At 41.4% G+C, this 15,226-nt stretch overlaps 1 non-coding gene across 1 annotated transcript; it reads right to left on the bottom strand.

The window, feature by feature from the left end:
• Window positions 1-13,900: 13,900 nt before the first annotated feature.
• On the bottom strand, window positions 13,901-13,975 carry Trnas-cga (transfer RNA serine (anticodon CGA)). The gene has a single exon. It is a non-coding gene; the product is annotated as a tRNA-Ser (tRNA).
• Window positions 13,976-15,226: the final 1,251 nt, after the last annotated feature.

The following is a 15,226-nucleotide window of genomic DNA, read 5'->3' on the forward strand; positions in this document are numbered from 1 at the left end:
TCGAGAGCTTCACCCTGTTTCTCAGTTCTATTCTTAGTTGCAATTTCTTGCTCCAATAAAGCGTTTCTGCTCCTAACAGTAGCCAATTCTTTCTTCAAGTCCTTCATTTCTTGTTCTTTCCTTCAATGACCGAATAAGAAGTAATTTCTATGTTAATTGACTTGTCCAGTTTTGTTTTCTTGGGAGACAAAACTTCGAATGTTTTGAGAGCCCTCTTCCGCATTGCTCTGACGTTATTACGATGTTCTCTTTCTGTTAAACCGTCTTCTGTGAGCGCGGAACCTGCAGCAGGTTTATTTATGCCAGTTAGGTATTATCTGCGATGTAACTGCTTCCGACTATAGCAACTTCCTTATTGGTAAATCCAACAATTCATTTTACATACTTGCCCCGTTTGTAATGCTGTGGACGAAAATGTTCAGAACATATCCTTACATTTCTAATATTGATTTTGTTCTCCAGTTTACAAAGAGACAACCTTTCACTTTGGAATTACACTACTGGCTATTAAAATTGCTACACGAAGAAGAAATGCAGATGATAAACGAGTATTCATTGGACAAATATATTATACTAGAACTGACATGTGATTACATTTTCACGCAATTTGGATGCATAGATCCTGAATAATCAGTACCCAGAACAACCAGCTCTGGTCGTAATAACGGCCTTGATACGTCTGGGCATTGAGTCAAACAGAGCTTGGATGACGTGTACAGGTACAGCTGCCCATGCAGCTTCCATACGATACCACAGTTCATCAAGAGTAGTGACTGGAGTATTGTGACGAGCCAGTTGCTCTGCCACCATTGAGCAGATGTTTTCAATTGGTGGGATATTTGGAGAACGTGCTGGCCAGGGCAGCAGTCGAACATTTTCTGTATCCAGAAAGCCCATACAGGTCGTGCATTATTCAACTGAACTGTAGGGTTTCGCAGGGATCGAATGAAGGGTAGAGCCCCGGGTCGTAACACATCTGAAATGTAACGTCCACTGTTCAAGGGCCGTCAATGCAAACATGAGGTGACCGAGATGTGTAACCAATGGCACCCCATACCATCGCGCTGGGTGATACTCCAGTATGTCGATGACAAATACACGCTTCCAGTGTGCGTTCGCCGCGATGTCGCCAAACACGGATTAGACCATCCCGATGCTGTAAACAGAACCTGGATTCATCCGAAAAAATGTGGTTTTGCCATTCGTGCACCCAGGTTCGTCGTTGAGTACACCCATCGCAGGCGCTCCTGTCGTTAACGCTGCTACAAACGTCGTCGAACTGTTGGTGCAGATGGTTGCTGTCTTGCAAACGTCCCCATCTCTTGACGCAGGGATCGAGACGTGGCTGCACGATCCGTTACAGCCATGCGTATAAGATGTCTGTCATCTCGACTGCTAGCGATACGAGGCCGTTGGGATACAGCACGGCGTTCCGTATTACCCTCCTGAACCCACCGATTCCATATTCTGCTAACAGTCGCTGGATATCGACCAACTTGAGCAGCAATGTCGCGATACGATAAACTGTAATCGCTATAGGCTACAATCCGGCCTTTCTCAAAGTCGGAAACGTGGTAGTACGCGTTTCTCTTCCTTACACGAGGTATCAAAACAACGTTTCACTAGGCAACGCCGGTCAACTGCTGTTTGTGTATGAGAAATCGGTTGGAAACTTTCCTCATATCAGCACGTTGTAGGTGTCGCCACCGGCGCCAACCTTGTGTGACTGCTCTGAAAAGCTAATCATTTGCATATCACAGCATCTTCTTCCGGTCGGTTAAATTTCGCGTTCGTAGCACGTCATCTTCGTGGTGTAGCAATTTTAATGGCCAGTAGTGCATAAGTCTTTCGCAGAGTGATGGTAAAGAACGCTCCCGGTGAATAAAACACAAGATAAGAAAAGATACCACTTTGTATCAGAATACGCCACTGGTCACACGAGCTACATACACTCAAGGGAGCGAGATCAGAGTACTACCAACAAAGGCGTGAGTTCCGTGGACACAGCGCAGTATCTGCCCAGTGACCCCACGCCTCGCCAGGTCTGACGACCGGCAAACGAGCGGGATCCCGAAATACACCACCCCCCCCTCACTTCCCGCGCCTACCCCTCCCCCGCTGGTTCACCTTCACTATACACACCCATACTACACTTCCCACTCATCCAGGTTCCCTCCGGCAATCTGCCTGCCGTGCAGAACGGAGTGCGGACAGTCTTCTGGTGAACAGCCGAACGCAGGACGTCGCGGTAGTAGCAACGTACTCCCGCTGCTGAAATAGCAACAGGGTGCAGCCAGCGGACGATACGCGCCACCTGCCCGCTGCTTCTGTTGTCGTGGGACGTGCGGCTGTGCTCGCCTCACACGCAAGAAGAGGAACGCGTGCGTGTAAGCCCGTCTCCTCCTCGCCCATACACACACGCACATTTAGTGCCTACATCGGCGTGCTACTCTGGTAGAACGAAGGCGCACACACATCGGCTACTCTACAATCTTTCTCAAACGATATTACGGAAACTACTGGATGTAAAATTTTGAGTTTTCTGTTATTCACATAGTCTTATATATCACCTTCAAGATTAACTGCCTGTCTTTTCATTAGTTGTCCTAATTCTTGCGATATTTAGGGATTAAGTACCTCACTACCCGAAATTCGAATAGTTTTGCAATGAAAAATACGGTTCTCTTATGAGTTTGCTTTTGGTGCTGAATTTTTCTTCGGAGTTATCTATATCTGTCACTTGCTGTCTATCAAACGTAGCCAATAGGCTGAATTTTTCTTCAGAGTTATCTATATCTGTCTCCAGTCTTGAGAAAATGGATTTTATGTATCATACTCACTTCCACCCGCACATGCAACGATATGGCGATAGTGAATTATTCACAACCTCCATCATATTTCGTTTGCTTTTGGTACATATAATAAAGTCGTCGTATACTGCTTGCTGTCTATCAAACGTAGCCAACAGGCAGATTTTTTTCTTCGGAGTTACCTATATCTGCCACTTGCTGTCTATCAAACGTAGCCAACAGGCTAAATTTTTCTTCAGAGTTATCTATATCTGCTCCAGTCTTGAGAAAATGAATTTTATGTATCATACTCACTTCCACCCGCACATGCGACGATATGGCTATAGTGAATTATTCACAACCTCCATTATATTTCGTAAATGGTTCGAGATACCGAAACGTGTGTTTAGTAAGTGGCAGCACACGAAGAGAAGAGTATTTTGGAATGTAGTTACTACGTGGAACTTTCATATATATCGTCTGAGACGTAGCTACAGATTTTTTCAATTGGATACTTTTTCATTCATTTCGAATAAGTACATCATTTTATAGAATAATATTCATAAAATATACGCTAATTGATATATATCTAATCATTATTTTAACGAAAAACGCAATCACATTTTGTTTCTAATTACATTTCACATACAAAACTCCGGATAAAATATTGTTAATACAGATTGTTTAAATTCCATAAATATTATATTTATTAATAACTGAGCCGTGGCGCGGCTGGCGCCAGTGTTCTTGCACTCGGAATGGTATCGCTGCCATCGATTATAGGGTCACCATCTTTGCCTTCCGCGATTCAGGCCGGTGGTCGGGTGGTTATCCGGAGAGAAAAAGAGAGCGGAGTGGATTCGCAAGGTCTGAGGTGGCTTGTTGACGTTTACCGTGAGGCCTGTGGTACGACCCCTGTACGCGATAGACAGGGTCAACGAGAGATCCCGGCAGTGACTTGATGGGACCTCGGGTTTGGTATCGCGGTGGTGCAATGTAGTGTTTTGGGCTTTTCTGCTGCGAGGACATGTATAGGATCTGGTTACTGGCCATTGAAATTAAGACGTGTCTATGGCGTGACGGAGGAAATGTGTGATGCTCGCCGCTGTTGCATGTGAAAACGCTTCTTCTGCCTTGTGTCTGTGCAGGAAATTACGTGAAGTAAATAGCTGATACCACGGCGACGTCTTGCTCTCACGCTTTGTTGAATATATTTCGGAATTACTGAATGGTTAAGATATCCCACGTGTAAAGCAAATGAAGCTATTTGCTCCATACTAAGGTACTGTTTTATTCTCGCCGCGCGGGATTAGCCGAGCGGTCGGGGCGCTGCAGTCATAGACTGTACGGCTGGTCCCTGCGGAGGTTCGAGTCCTCCCTCGGGCATGGGTGTGTGTGTTTGTCCTTAAGATAATTTAGGTTAAGTAGTGTGTAACCTTAGGAACTGATGCCCTTAGCAGTTAAGTCCCATAAGATTTCACACACATTTGAACATTTTTGTTTTGTTTTATTCTGCTTAAATCTGTGTCAGTTATATGTGCATTTATATGCCCTTCTTTAGTTGCAGAACTTATAGAAGTGTGTGAACAGAGAGCTATGTGGAAAGGGATGTAAAGTTGAAACGCATCCAGTGAATGCACTCGAACTCTGTACTACTGAAGGTGCTTTTCGATACCAGCACCTACCTCGGGTAATAAGTGTTATTCGGAGGTTGTCATGGTACTGTAAGCAATTATTATACACAAAATTGTTTATTCTGATTATACTAAATTGGAGATGTAAGGTCGGTTGTGTGCCGCTGTAAATGACTATTGTCTCCTCTGTGTGGCAGTCTAGAATTGTCAGTGGCTTCAATCATTATTCCTGTCATATTTCGAGTTTTGTATTCGCGAGTTTGCTTAAGCTGACACTGTCGAGTTGTAAGACCTATAAACAGGCAAGTCAGACTGAGTATTCTATGAGCTCAAGACGATATTCTATAACGTGGTACCTTAGTTGGTTATAGGTTAGAAGTATTTTACGTGTTATTAATATTCTCCTGTTTGCTTTGTCTAAAGAGGAGCTAGTTCTATGAAGTAGTCGTTTATATTTTATTAGTGTGTTACGCGTTGTGCCTTTTCATGTCAATTGTTTTTAAGAAGCTACAAATGTATGTTGCAGGTAGCTGAAACTGGCGTGTTCACGGAGGTCGCGTCTTGACGGGGTTGATAGTGGCCCTTTTTGCTACGGCACATCCGTCTATCCTCCTTCAGTACGTTTGTCTCACTTATATCGTTACTACGTTTGTCGAGTAGAATTAGGGCTGTAATAACCTTATATGTTGAAGTTAAGTATCTCCCTTGCCAGGATGCGAACCTTCTTGGATATAGTCGTATTCTCATCTGTAAAGATTGATAATGTTATCCATTTGTTTTCGTCACATGTATGATTATTTATCTTGTTATATTTAATGTCAGTAAAATATAAGTGTTAGCGAGGTACGAATTGGGACGTCGTATTCACCTCTTGTGGAAACAAATTTAAGTGATTTTATTCCTTTTTTAAGTAGCTTTTAGATGCGTACATTTTTGCCTCCACGTTTGGTGTTTTTATGGCTTCCACGTTAATTAAAATTAGAGTGAAGGTAAATTTGGCAGCGAAGGGTTTCGTGTATTTATTAGTTGCTAAGTAAGTCCTAATTTGAGTGCAGGAACCCTACCAATAATTTATAAAATACTAATAATTAATAAATTGCCTTTGCAGTGAACTTCGGAATTTTGTATGCAGTATGTAATTACAAACAAAAGACGTCCATCTTTCATAAAATGAATGATTGGATATATGTTAACTATCATGTATTTCATTAATTTTACATTTAAATGATGGAGACATTCGAACTGAACGGAAAAAAATAAAATAAAAAAGACCAAGACCATATTCGAACCCTCAATCCATTGATTCCCTATTTACCATTCCCCAGCGCTTACGAGTAAGCCATGCTGCCTGTTGTTCGAATCCTCTTGGATGTTTACATGTTATACTTATGTCAGGAACTGTAGACAAGCATTCCTCTTAATTTTGTCTTTATAATCGGCAGAACTGACGAACAACTAACACGGAAAGGAACGATAATCCTCTACAAATTCTATTTGTGTTTCATTAGCCGCATCACCCACAGTGCTAACGTAAACGCGTACAAGAAATGAATCTTTCAATTATCAGTAACAATCAAAGAAACCAATAAACGGAGAGAACCGCGGACATGGCTCCCCCACTCCTGCGCTTGAGTGTGCAACGGCCGTATACGCCTTGTACGCACGGGAAGTCGCACAGCTGCAAACGCACCTTAATATGTCGCTAACAGCGGTCCAGAGGGGCGCCAACGTGAGTGGTATCACACTGTTTCCATTGTGAGGGGTCTGCTTGTACGTGGAGCCCGATTTTGTAATATATTTCATGAAAAATGACATGAAACGGTTATCACATGTAGAAGAGATCGTATCCTTGACACCACTGAACCAAAGATGTTGCCTGAGTGACAGAATCGATTGTAAGTTGGGGTGCGCGAAGCGCAGAGGCAGTAGCCCTTGCACTCTGTTAAAGGCGGGGTGTAAGACTTTAAGCTAGTGGCTAGCTGTGATAATTTACCGCAATGTGGATTTTGCTAATTCTGACAGTACCGTCCCTTGAATGTAGGCACCAAGTATCTTCCATTAGATTTAATGTATAGGTTGATTAGGTATACCCAATTTGTAAAGTTTTGTGTGTTTTGTAATCCTGGTACAGACAAGTTAAATTTTGGAATCTATTTTGTCAAACGATGTCAGACCTTTTGTCATGTAACAATCCAAGTATTGTTAACTACGTCAGTGAGAATTGTAGAACAGTTGAGAAGTTCACTGGTTTTCAAGTTAATGTAAAATGTTTTATATTAGATTTTTGTGAAGGACTATCTTTATTTTGAATACACTTTTCGAAATGTGAATTCGGTCTTAGCATATCCTGTTATCAGTACCTCATCCTCTATCGTGTCGTGTGACATTCTTTGTATGAAGCTATTTTGCGGCCGCATTGCACTTTACTGAGCAAAGACTGAATATTTTGTATGCCTACTGTGAAGAGAACAGAATACCAAGATTACAACCGTTACGAATCTAGAGCTAAGGAAAATTTATTCATTGTTTATTTGCTTAGGGAATTGTATCAATTGCACAGGGCCACAGAGCTCTGTGCTCACAAGATTGAGAAGATTTCAGAGGAATCGATTTCATTATAGGCATTACACACTGGTTTTCCAGATTAATTTGTTTAATTTTTCCTTGGATTACAGTAAAACAGATTAAGCACATTATTTGCACAACACATTACACAGTAAATTTCCGTAAGACAAAAATTACGTATTGTATATCCAATAACAAACACGAATAAATTATAAAAGAACGTTTACACCATTGGTGGCTAAAGATAGGCTAAACTCTGAAACCGAAGTACCAATACATGAATGTTAAAAGCGCTCCTATATGCCTGTGAATTACTATAGCTGCTACTTTTCAAAGGCTGTAAAATGTAAACAGGTTTTGTGTGCATGAGTATGGTTTGTACATACGTAGCCGGTATCGTAATTTTCTACGGCTTCAAGTGGTTTTTAATCAATTGACATCATCACACCTTTTCAGTAAAACGAAATACAAACAGTCGCTAAAATTTGGCAATGATCATTTCTTTTTCATATACCCTGAAAGGAAGGAACTTTTATGCTCAACTTTCTAGCCCAACGACACATCACCTTAGCTTACGTGTTAATTGCATCTGGAATCACCTAATTCACAGCAACGGGGTATATTAATTAATTTTGAATGATGAAAACAAGAAATAGCCTATTCAGTAAATAATTAAACGAATTTGTACAATGTGGTTGTAGTAGTTATTGGGAGATGAAGGGGTTTACACAGGACAGCATGAAACCATTAGTCAGACTGAAAACCGCAACAACATGTATATTGTTTATTTTAACTTTGGCGTACCTCCTGATATGTCTTTATGTACCTATGTGGGTAGGGCTACCCTCCAGGATACGTTTTCAAATTGAAATTGCTCTGAGCACTATGGGACTCAACTTCTGAGGTCATTAGTCCTCTAGAACTTAGAAGCAGCGTTGGTGTAACCCGGTTGTATACCGCTGCCTTATCTCAACCAACGGAAGTACTACCGATCTCACCCAGAAGAATGAATGGATAGCTCAATCAACTGCAATACAGTAAAGAGTGATTTCAGTTGAAAGGTACTCAACAAGCACTAAAGGAAACTTCCGTTATAGATGAACTTTGTCGACTGCGGACACAGAACTGACATATTCGCATCTCTCTGTTTGAGCTGAAAGCATTCTAGTGTAAGCAAACCAAAATTCTGAGGAATAGGGGCCTTCTTCACTACTGTCTAAAATCACACCTGTTCTTGCCCATTACACCTAATAATGTACTTCTCCCTGGCATCTATAATTGTTTTATTCATTTGAATCAACATTCTGCTTCCGGCAGATGTTTTCGGAATGTTATCTCTCTGCAATTCTTGGCCCTTGTACCTAACATTGCAGATCGTATTCCTGTGGTGTCACTCGCTCACTGAGACACCTTGAGAAACCCTGTTCAGTTTTTCATTTTATAAATTCAGACGATGTTGCAGAAAATGGCCACACCAATAAATCTGTTCAGAGCTATTAACCTACAGTTTACCGTGTAGCTCTTACAAAACTTTATCATATTGTGATTAATTCGTTCTATTTGTCTGCCCGCAGCTCGTGGTCGTGCGGTAGCATTCTCACTTCCCGCGCCCGGGTTCCCGGGTTCGATTCCCGGCGGGGTCAGGGATTTTCTCTGCCTCGTGATGACTGGGTGTTGCGTGATGTCCTTAGGTTAGTTAGGTTTAAGTAGTTCTAAGCTCTAGGGGACTGATGCCCATAGATGTTAAGTTCCATAGTGCTCAGAGCCATTTGAACCATTTCTATTTGTCTAAGGTTTGTGTCACTATACGGACACAACTAACGTTGTCCGCCGCTTTCTTCAGTTGCGTGTAAATATTCTGAATGACTCAGTGTAAAAGACTATACTGGCAACAAAGAAAGGCTTAGTTCGAAACTACGCCTTGAAAAGGAACTACAAGTGTGTATTTCTGTGGGGATACATTAAAGATCTGGTGTATGTAGCGCCTCTACCATGTTATGTAGCAGAGCTCCGGGAGAGAATACAGGAAGCAACTGCCGCAGTCGATGATGCCATGCTGGGACGGGTATGGCAAGAATTCGATTACCGTATTGACGTCAGCCGGGTCACTCACGGTTCGCATATAGAATGTTTGTTAAAAAAAAACACTTTAAGAGTTTCTCTTCGAAATGCAACATGTATGACATCTGTACAATGTTTAGTTCTTGTGCAATAAATAATTGAAAGTTTTCCCAAACTTTATGTACACCCACACAACAAAGCAGACAATGGTTTGTATGCTTCAGATTTATCTTGTCCATTTTTCGGCAGTCACTGGCAGATACTGTCATGATTTCTCATCATCAGGTATTGATTATAGAATTTTATTTATATCCTCTAGTTTCTTCTGTTTACTGAAATAGGCCCACTGTACGCTTGTTTATCTCCGCATGGCCCCTTCTCTAACTCAGTACCCATCTAACGAGCACTTCTGTAGACAGGGTACGACCCCTTGTTATACCAAACGATGCATACTGATATAAATCTGTTATCTTCGATAAGCGTAATTTTTTTAAAAAAAGTAGACTTGACCCCTTTTCCAACACACCAATTCAGTTGTGTTCAGAAAAGGTAATTTGGTTTGTGAAACGTGAACAAGATTGTGTGAAACTGAGAAAGAATTACATTTTGAATATTAAGAATGATTAGTAATATTGCATGGTATTTATATAGGCGTGTGTAATATTATACCAGATGATGTTACATTTCGCTATTTTAAATCAGAAAAATTGCATGGTAAAAAATAGCTCGCATTCCTTGAGACCCCAGACTTCATTATTTCAGTAACGTAGAGTCTTAGCCTTTTTCTCAGTAGTTCTATTAAAGCCTCACATCAAAAACATTGAAATTAATATCAATGTGCTACCTCTATGCTGGGACAAAGACATTATTTGAAGACATCAGGTTGGTGAACGCTTTAGAATTGCAGTGTTCTGCTTTGATGCACCAAGACGCAACTACGCCCTTAACGACCTGATACTCCAGCACAAATGGGGACAGTCACGTGCCATCTGTGGTAACACCGAAAAGAGACTCTTAATCGTACTCGCGTTGATGACTGACTTTAGTTTAAATGGCTCTGAGCACTATGGGACTTCACATCTGAGGTCACCAGTCCCCGAGAGCTTAGAACTACTTAAACCTAACTAACCTAAGGACATCACACATATCCATGCCCGAGGCAGGATTCGAACCTGCGACCGTAGAAGTCGCACGGTTCCGGACTGCGCGCCTAGAACCGCGAGACCACCGCGGCCGGCGACTGACTTTATTTTATATTCAGTTGCGATATATATTTTAGTATACGGGAGAAGCACCGATCTTAACAGGGATTTTAACCCAAGCAATATCTTAACTACTGCGGCTCTTGGCTCAGTACAGTGGGCATCCATTTTTATTAACCGTTTTTCGAATTCCCTCACAGTAGACTGAGTGCTGTGGTTCCCTCAGGATCAGCTGCAATGCTCCTCTTACTGACAAAGGCCACCTCACGTCTGCTGCATGACGCAGCGCTGCCTGTTGAGAGTAGGCCCCGCCGCTGACCCATCGCCCCTTTCTGCTTACCTGGCAGTTACAACTGGTGCCCCAGCGATAAGCACGCAGAGCGCACACATTCGAGCTTCTAAACTCAAACTCTTCACTCTGTTGAACGTCCGGATGCTGAGCACCGAGTGCTGTACAAGATATACATCGATTGAAGAAGTGTCTTCTTCACAGCGAAATCAAATGTAATTTATGCCCAATAAATAAGAAATACCTAGTGGTATCTATTTTTTGAAAGCACAGTTTTACATTAAACTACATCGCAAATGAAGTAAAAAGTCACTCAACAACGATGCACCGAATGTTCAAGTATCGCATTATCGCTTCCAAGTTCCACTGGTGGATTTTTGCAAAAACCATGAGTGTTGACTCGCGTATGTGCAAGACAGAATTTCGTATTACGCGAAATGTCAGTAGGAGGAAGTAACCAATTTCTCCACTTTACTTCCAACGACTGGATTCCGAATTTTAAGAATAAGTTTTTACAACACTCATTATGACTTGCCTGAAGTGCCTTCCTCTGCAAAGTTTTAAGAATTCCTATGACGCTCTCGTACTGACTATATTATACAACGTCAAACCTCGCAGCTCTTCCACGCATATTTTCTAACCTTCGGTTGACAGGAATTCGTAGCGTTTCGGAATAACGAACACTATAGTTCAGACGAGAATTTAGCAAGTTGAAATGGCTCAAATGGCTCTAAGCACCACATCGGAGCTCATCAGTCCACTAGACGTAGAACTACGTAAACTTAACTAACCTAAGGACATCACACACATCCATGCCCGAGGTAGGATTCGAACCTGCGACCGTAGCAGCCGCTTGGTTCCGGACTAAAGCGCCCAGAACCGCTCAGCCACAGCACCGGTAATCTCTTCAGTAATTGGCTAGCAGTTCTTTACTGTTTTTCCAAGCAATTTCATTCTTGCCTTTGCCTTCATCAATTTGAGACTGATGTGGTCATTACATCTTAAATCGCTCCCGATAGATACCCCCACGTATTTGACAATTTTAGCTAATTCCAATAATTGGTCGGGATATTGTTACCAACGAAAATCGGATATTTTGAGCTACTAGCATAGCTCTCATTATACTTGGCTATTTTGAAGGTCAGTTAACAGACTTTTCAGTTCTGTATACAAGTGCCATACCTGCTACAATACTGCACACGTGCGCACACACATATACACACACACACACACACACACACACACACACACACACACACGTCACAGTCTATCGACATTACAGATAAGTAATACAACTTTTATACAACCGGACACTTTCGAAGAACTGCAGCCTCCGCATGTCATAACCTTGTACCGCGGTCGGTCAGTTGCTTTAACCCACAGCTGAAATTGCATGAACAATGCGTTTCCTATCGAAAACAAGTTGCTTTTTCCAAGGGCCACTAATGGAAGTAGTATATGTCAAAAACGTTATTCTGTTTATAAAATTAATTATAGCTGTATGGGAGCAGACTACGGTTGGATCATCAATTCTTGAGATTTACTGAGAAACAGATGCTTCCACGGAGTTAATCTGAAATGCTAACTGAATACTAAAAAATGTATACACACTTTAAGGAACGGAAAGTATTACTTTTGTGTTTATTTTACATATAATAATTGGTCACACATATTGTACAACCTTCAGTTTAGCACATAGTTACTTTAAATGTTTAAAATATTCACTATTGGCGGCTATACAAATAACAAAACGACCAGCGGTAGCCGAAACTACGTCAGTCAATGTTACAGTGAAGATCGCCGCACTTGTCGCTGTAATCTACTGCCGAAGTTCGTCCAGCGCAAGTGGCTTACGTCGATAGACGTTATGTTTCGCAGTTCCCCACAAGTAAAAGTCCATAGGTATTCGATCTGGCGAACGTGGAGGGAACTCAATGGGCCCTCTTCGTCCAATCCAATGCCCCGGAAAATTGTCATCCAGGATAGCTCGTACGCCTAGGTGGTAGTTTGGTGGCGCCCCGCCCTGTTGGTAGAAGACCTCTTTATCAGCTCCATAAAGCTCACGCATACCTGACAAAATTGATGTGCGTAACATTTCTAGGTACACTTTTTCACTGACAAGAAAAAGCGTCCTACCAAGCCCACACCACACGTGAGCCCCTGGTAGATTGACCGCTTTATCCACATAAACATGCGAATTTTCCGGTGCCCAGAACACACTGTTATGTTGATCCACAGTTCCATTAAGTTTAAATTGTGCCTCGTCACTCGACACTACCTTTGTCACAGATTGTTCGTCATCAGTTACCATTTGCTGATACCATTCAAAAAATAACATTCGGCGATCAGGACCTTCGTCGTTAAGCGCGTGAAGTAATCGTGGAATGTAAACTTTCCACTCTTCGTACAGTTGTTTCCAACACGAGAGCCGACGAAGCAGGACTTGTAGCTGTACGCAGTCTCCTTAATCTTCCTTTGTGAATATCAAAAATCGTTCCATGAAATTCAAACTTGTCAATGATGCGTTTAATTGTTAGGCGGGTTGGCGATTCCCCTTCAAACTCCCGCCTCCACTGACGTTGCACTTCAACGACGTTATCGAACCTGAAAAACCACTTCACAACACATTTTCGTTGCTCGAATGTCAAGCGTGCTCCAGACATCTTGTTTTCTCAATACCGAGATGAAAGTATTCACATCTGTTGAGCCAAATACCAGACTACAACACACTCGTAATTCAAATCGAAAGACAATATCGATATCTCGATAGAGCCTGACAAAGAGTGCGTACATTTTTCTGGCGAACTCTGTATATTTTATAATTAATTATTTTGGTTTATGGTAACCAGGGAAAGGAAATATGCATCATCGCTATCATAATATCCACCGTATTTCACCATCGCAACATTCTGGCTAGTTCAGAAATTTTATGTAATTATTTCTGATAGAAGTGTGAAGCAGTCAACGCATGGTAAATTTGTACTCACTGCGCTACTTTCATCCTAAAACTGCAATACTGAATAACAATACCTATTTCCCCACGAGGCATGTGACTCAAACTTACGACTAGGAATTTTGTAAGGCAAATGAAAAATAATGAGACATTTGCCACTTTCCTATAAAAATGCTCCACCATAGAATAATATCACTCTCAAATCTTATTTCTTCATAATGGAGAAACAGGTAAGAGTAAAAGAACAAAGATAAATACTTTTCAGTCAATAGCTATAATGACTAGGAAATTTGTCCTTGAACCACAGAACATTTAAATCGTGAGTAGTTTCCAATCACTTAAACACATTGCAGCCACAAAAACAGTTGGAAAAAAGAGTAATGGTACTTCCTGGCAGATTAAAACTGTGTGTCAGACCGAGACTCGAACTCGGGACCTTTGCCTTTCGAGGATAAGTGCTCTACCAACTGAGCTATCCAAGCACAACTCAGGCATCCTCCTCACAGCTTTAATTCCGCGAGTACCTTGTCTCCTACCTTCCAAACTTCACAGAAGCTCTCCTGCGAAACTTGCACTCCTGGAAAAAATGAAGGTGGCGGAATTAAAGCTGTGAGGAGGGGAGATGAGTCGTGCTTGGGTAGCTCGGTTGGTAGACCACTTGCCCGAGTGAAAATTTCATTCTGGAAGAGTAATGGTGTTACGAACTTCTTAATTTAGGTTATATTGCCTTACCAAACTTCGAGTTTTGACCTGACTTATGGAGACAGTTTAGCAGTGCTGAAGGTAAGATATTACAAAAAGTGGCGTCTAAAATTCAATAATAGCCCTATACAAATGAACTATATATGCTACGAGATTGTTGGTCCAGAAGGGCATATCTGTAGGAGTTACCAAGTTTGGAAGGTACGGGCTGTACTATTGACGCCCTAGTGATAGGTGAAATATCAGACTTTTAGTACATATAAGAGCAAAAACGTTTTCTAGACGGTTAGGACCTCTTACTACTGGACCAAATAATATATTACTGATAGACTGTGTATTGAATAATACTCCTAACACGGAGATCGAAACTCGGAGGTGACGTTTCACATGCAATTCCTTTCACTTGTCTCGCTATCTGTTCGCTTGCATATCAACTTCTTCACGCTCTTTGTTTCTTTCCTTTACTTTTGAGTCTCTGACTTCTGCCAAAATCTTATTTGAATTTCAAAACTGCCAATATCATGTTAGGGTTTCCAAATTGTATCTTTCTTCATTACAATAGAACTAACTGTGAAACACTGTTTTTAATACTTTGTTTATGTGACACAGAAATATTTACACACAGAGTTTTATGACATTCTACACACTTATAGAACTAAGCATTATGACTCACAGTAGTGTGCAGTTCTTTAGAATTTAAGCTACTTCCGTTGCTTGAGTGTCTGTCACTGCTTATTTATCTGCGCAGTTCCTCTTCCGAGTTCAGAAGATAGCTTGAATTTTATTTATTTATGCGGTTACAACTGAATCAACTCTCTTTTGATCCTGAGGCGGGTTGTTATATCCTATACATTCTATATTTCCCTCCAGTGCTCATTTGATGTATAATACGAATGGGAGTCAATAAATTAGTCGCAAACTGCGATGTAAACACCAGAGCCGCATATACCATCCTGAAATTAATTTTCGTTTTCAATAAACTCCCATTGTAAACTTAAATACTTATCAGATCGTTCGATAAGGCGTTAAAA

Source organism: Schistocerca gregaria, chromosome X (genome assembly GCF_023897955.1).
Source record: "Schistocerca gregaria isolate iqSchGreg1 chromosome X, iqSchGreg1.2, whole genome shotgun sequence".
In the NCBI taxonomy this organism is placed as follows: Eukaryota; Metazoa; Arthropoda; class Insecta; order Orthoptera; family Acrididae; genus Schistocerca; species Schistocerca gregaria.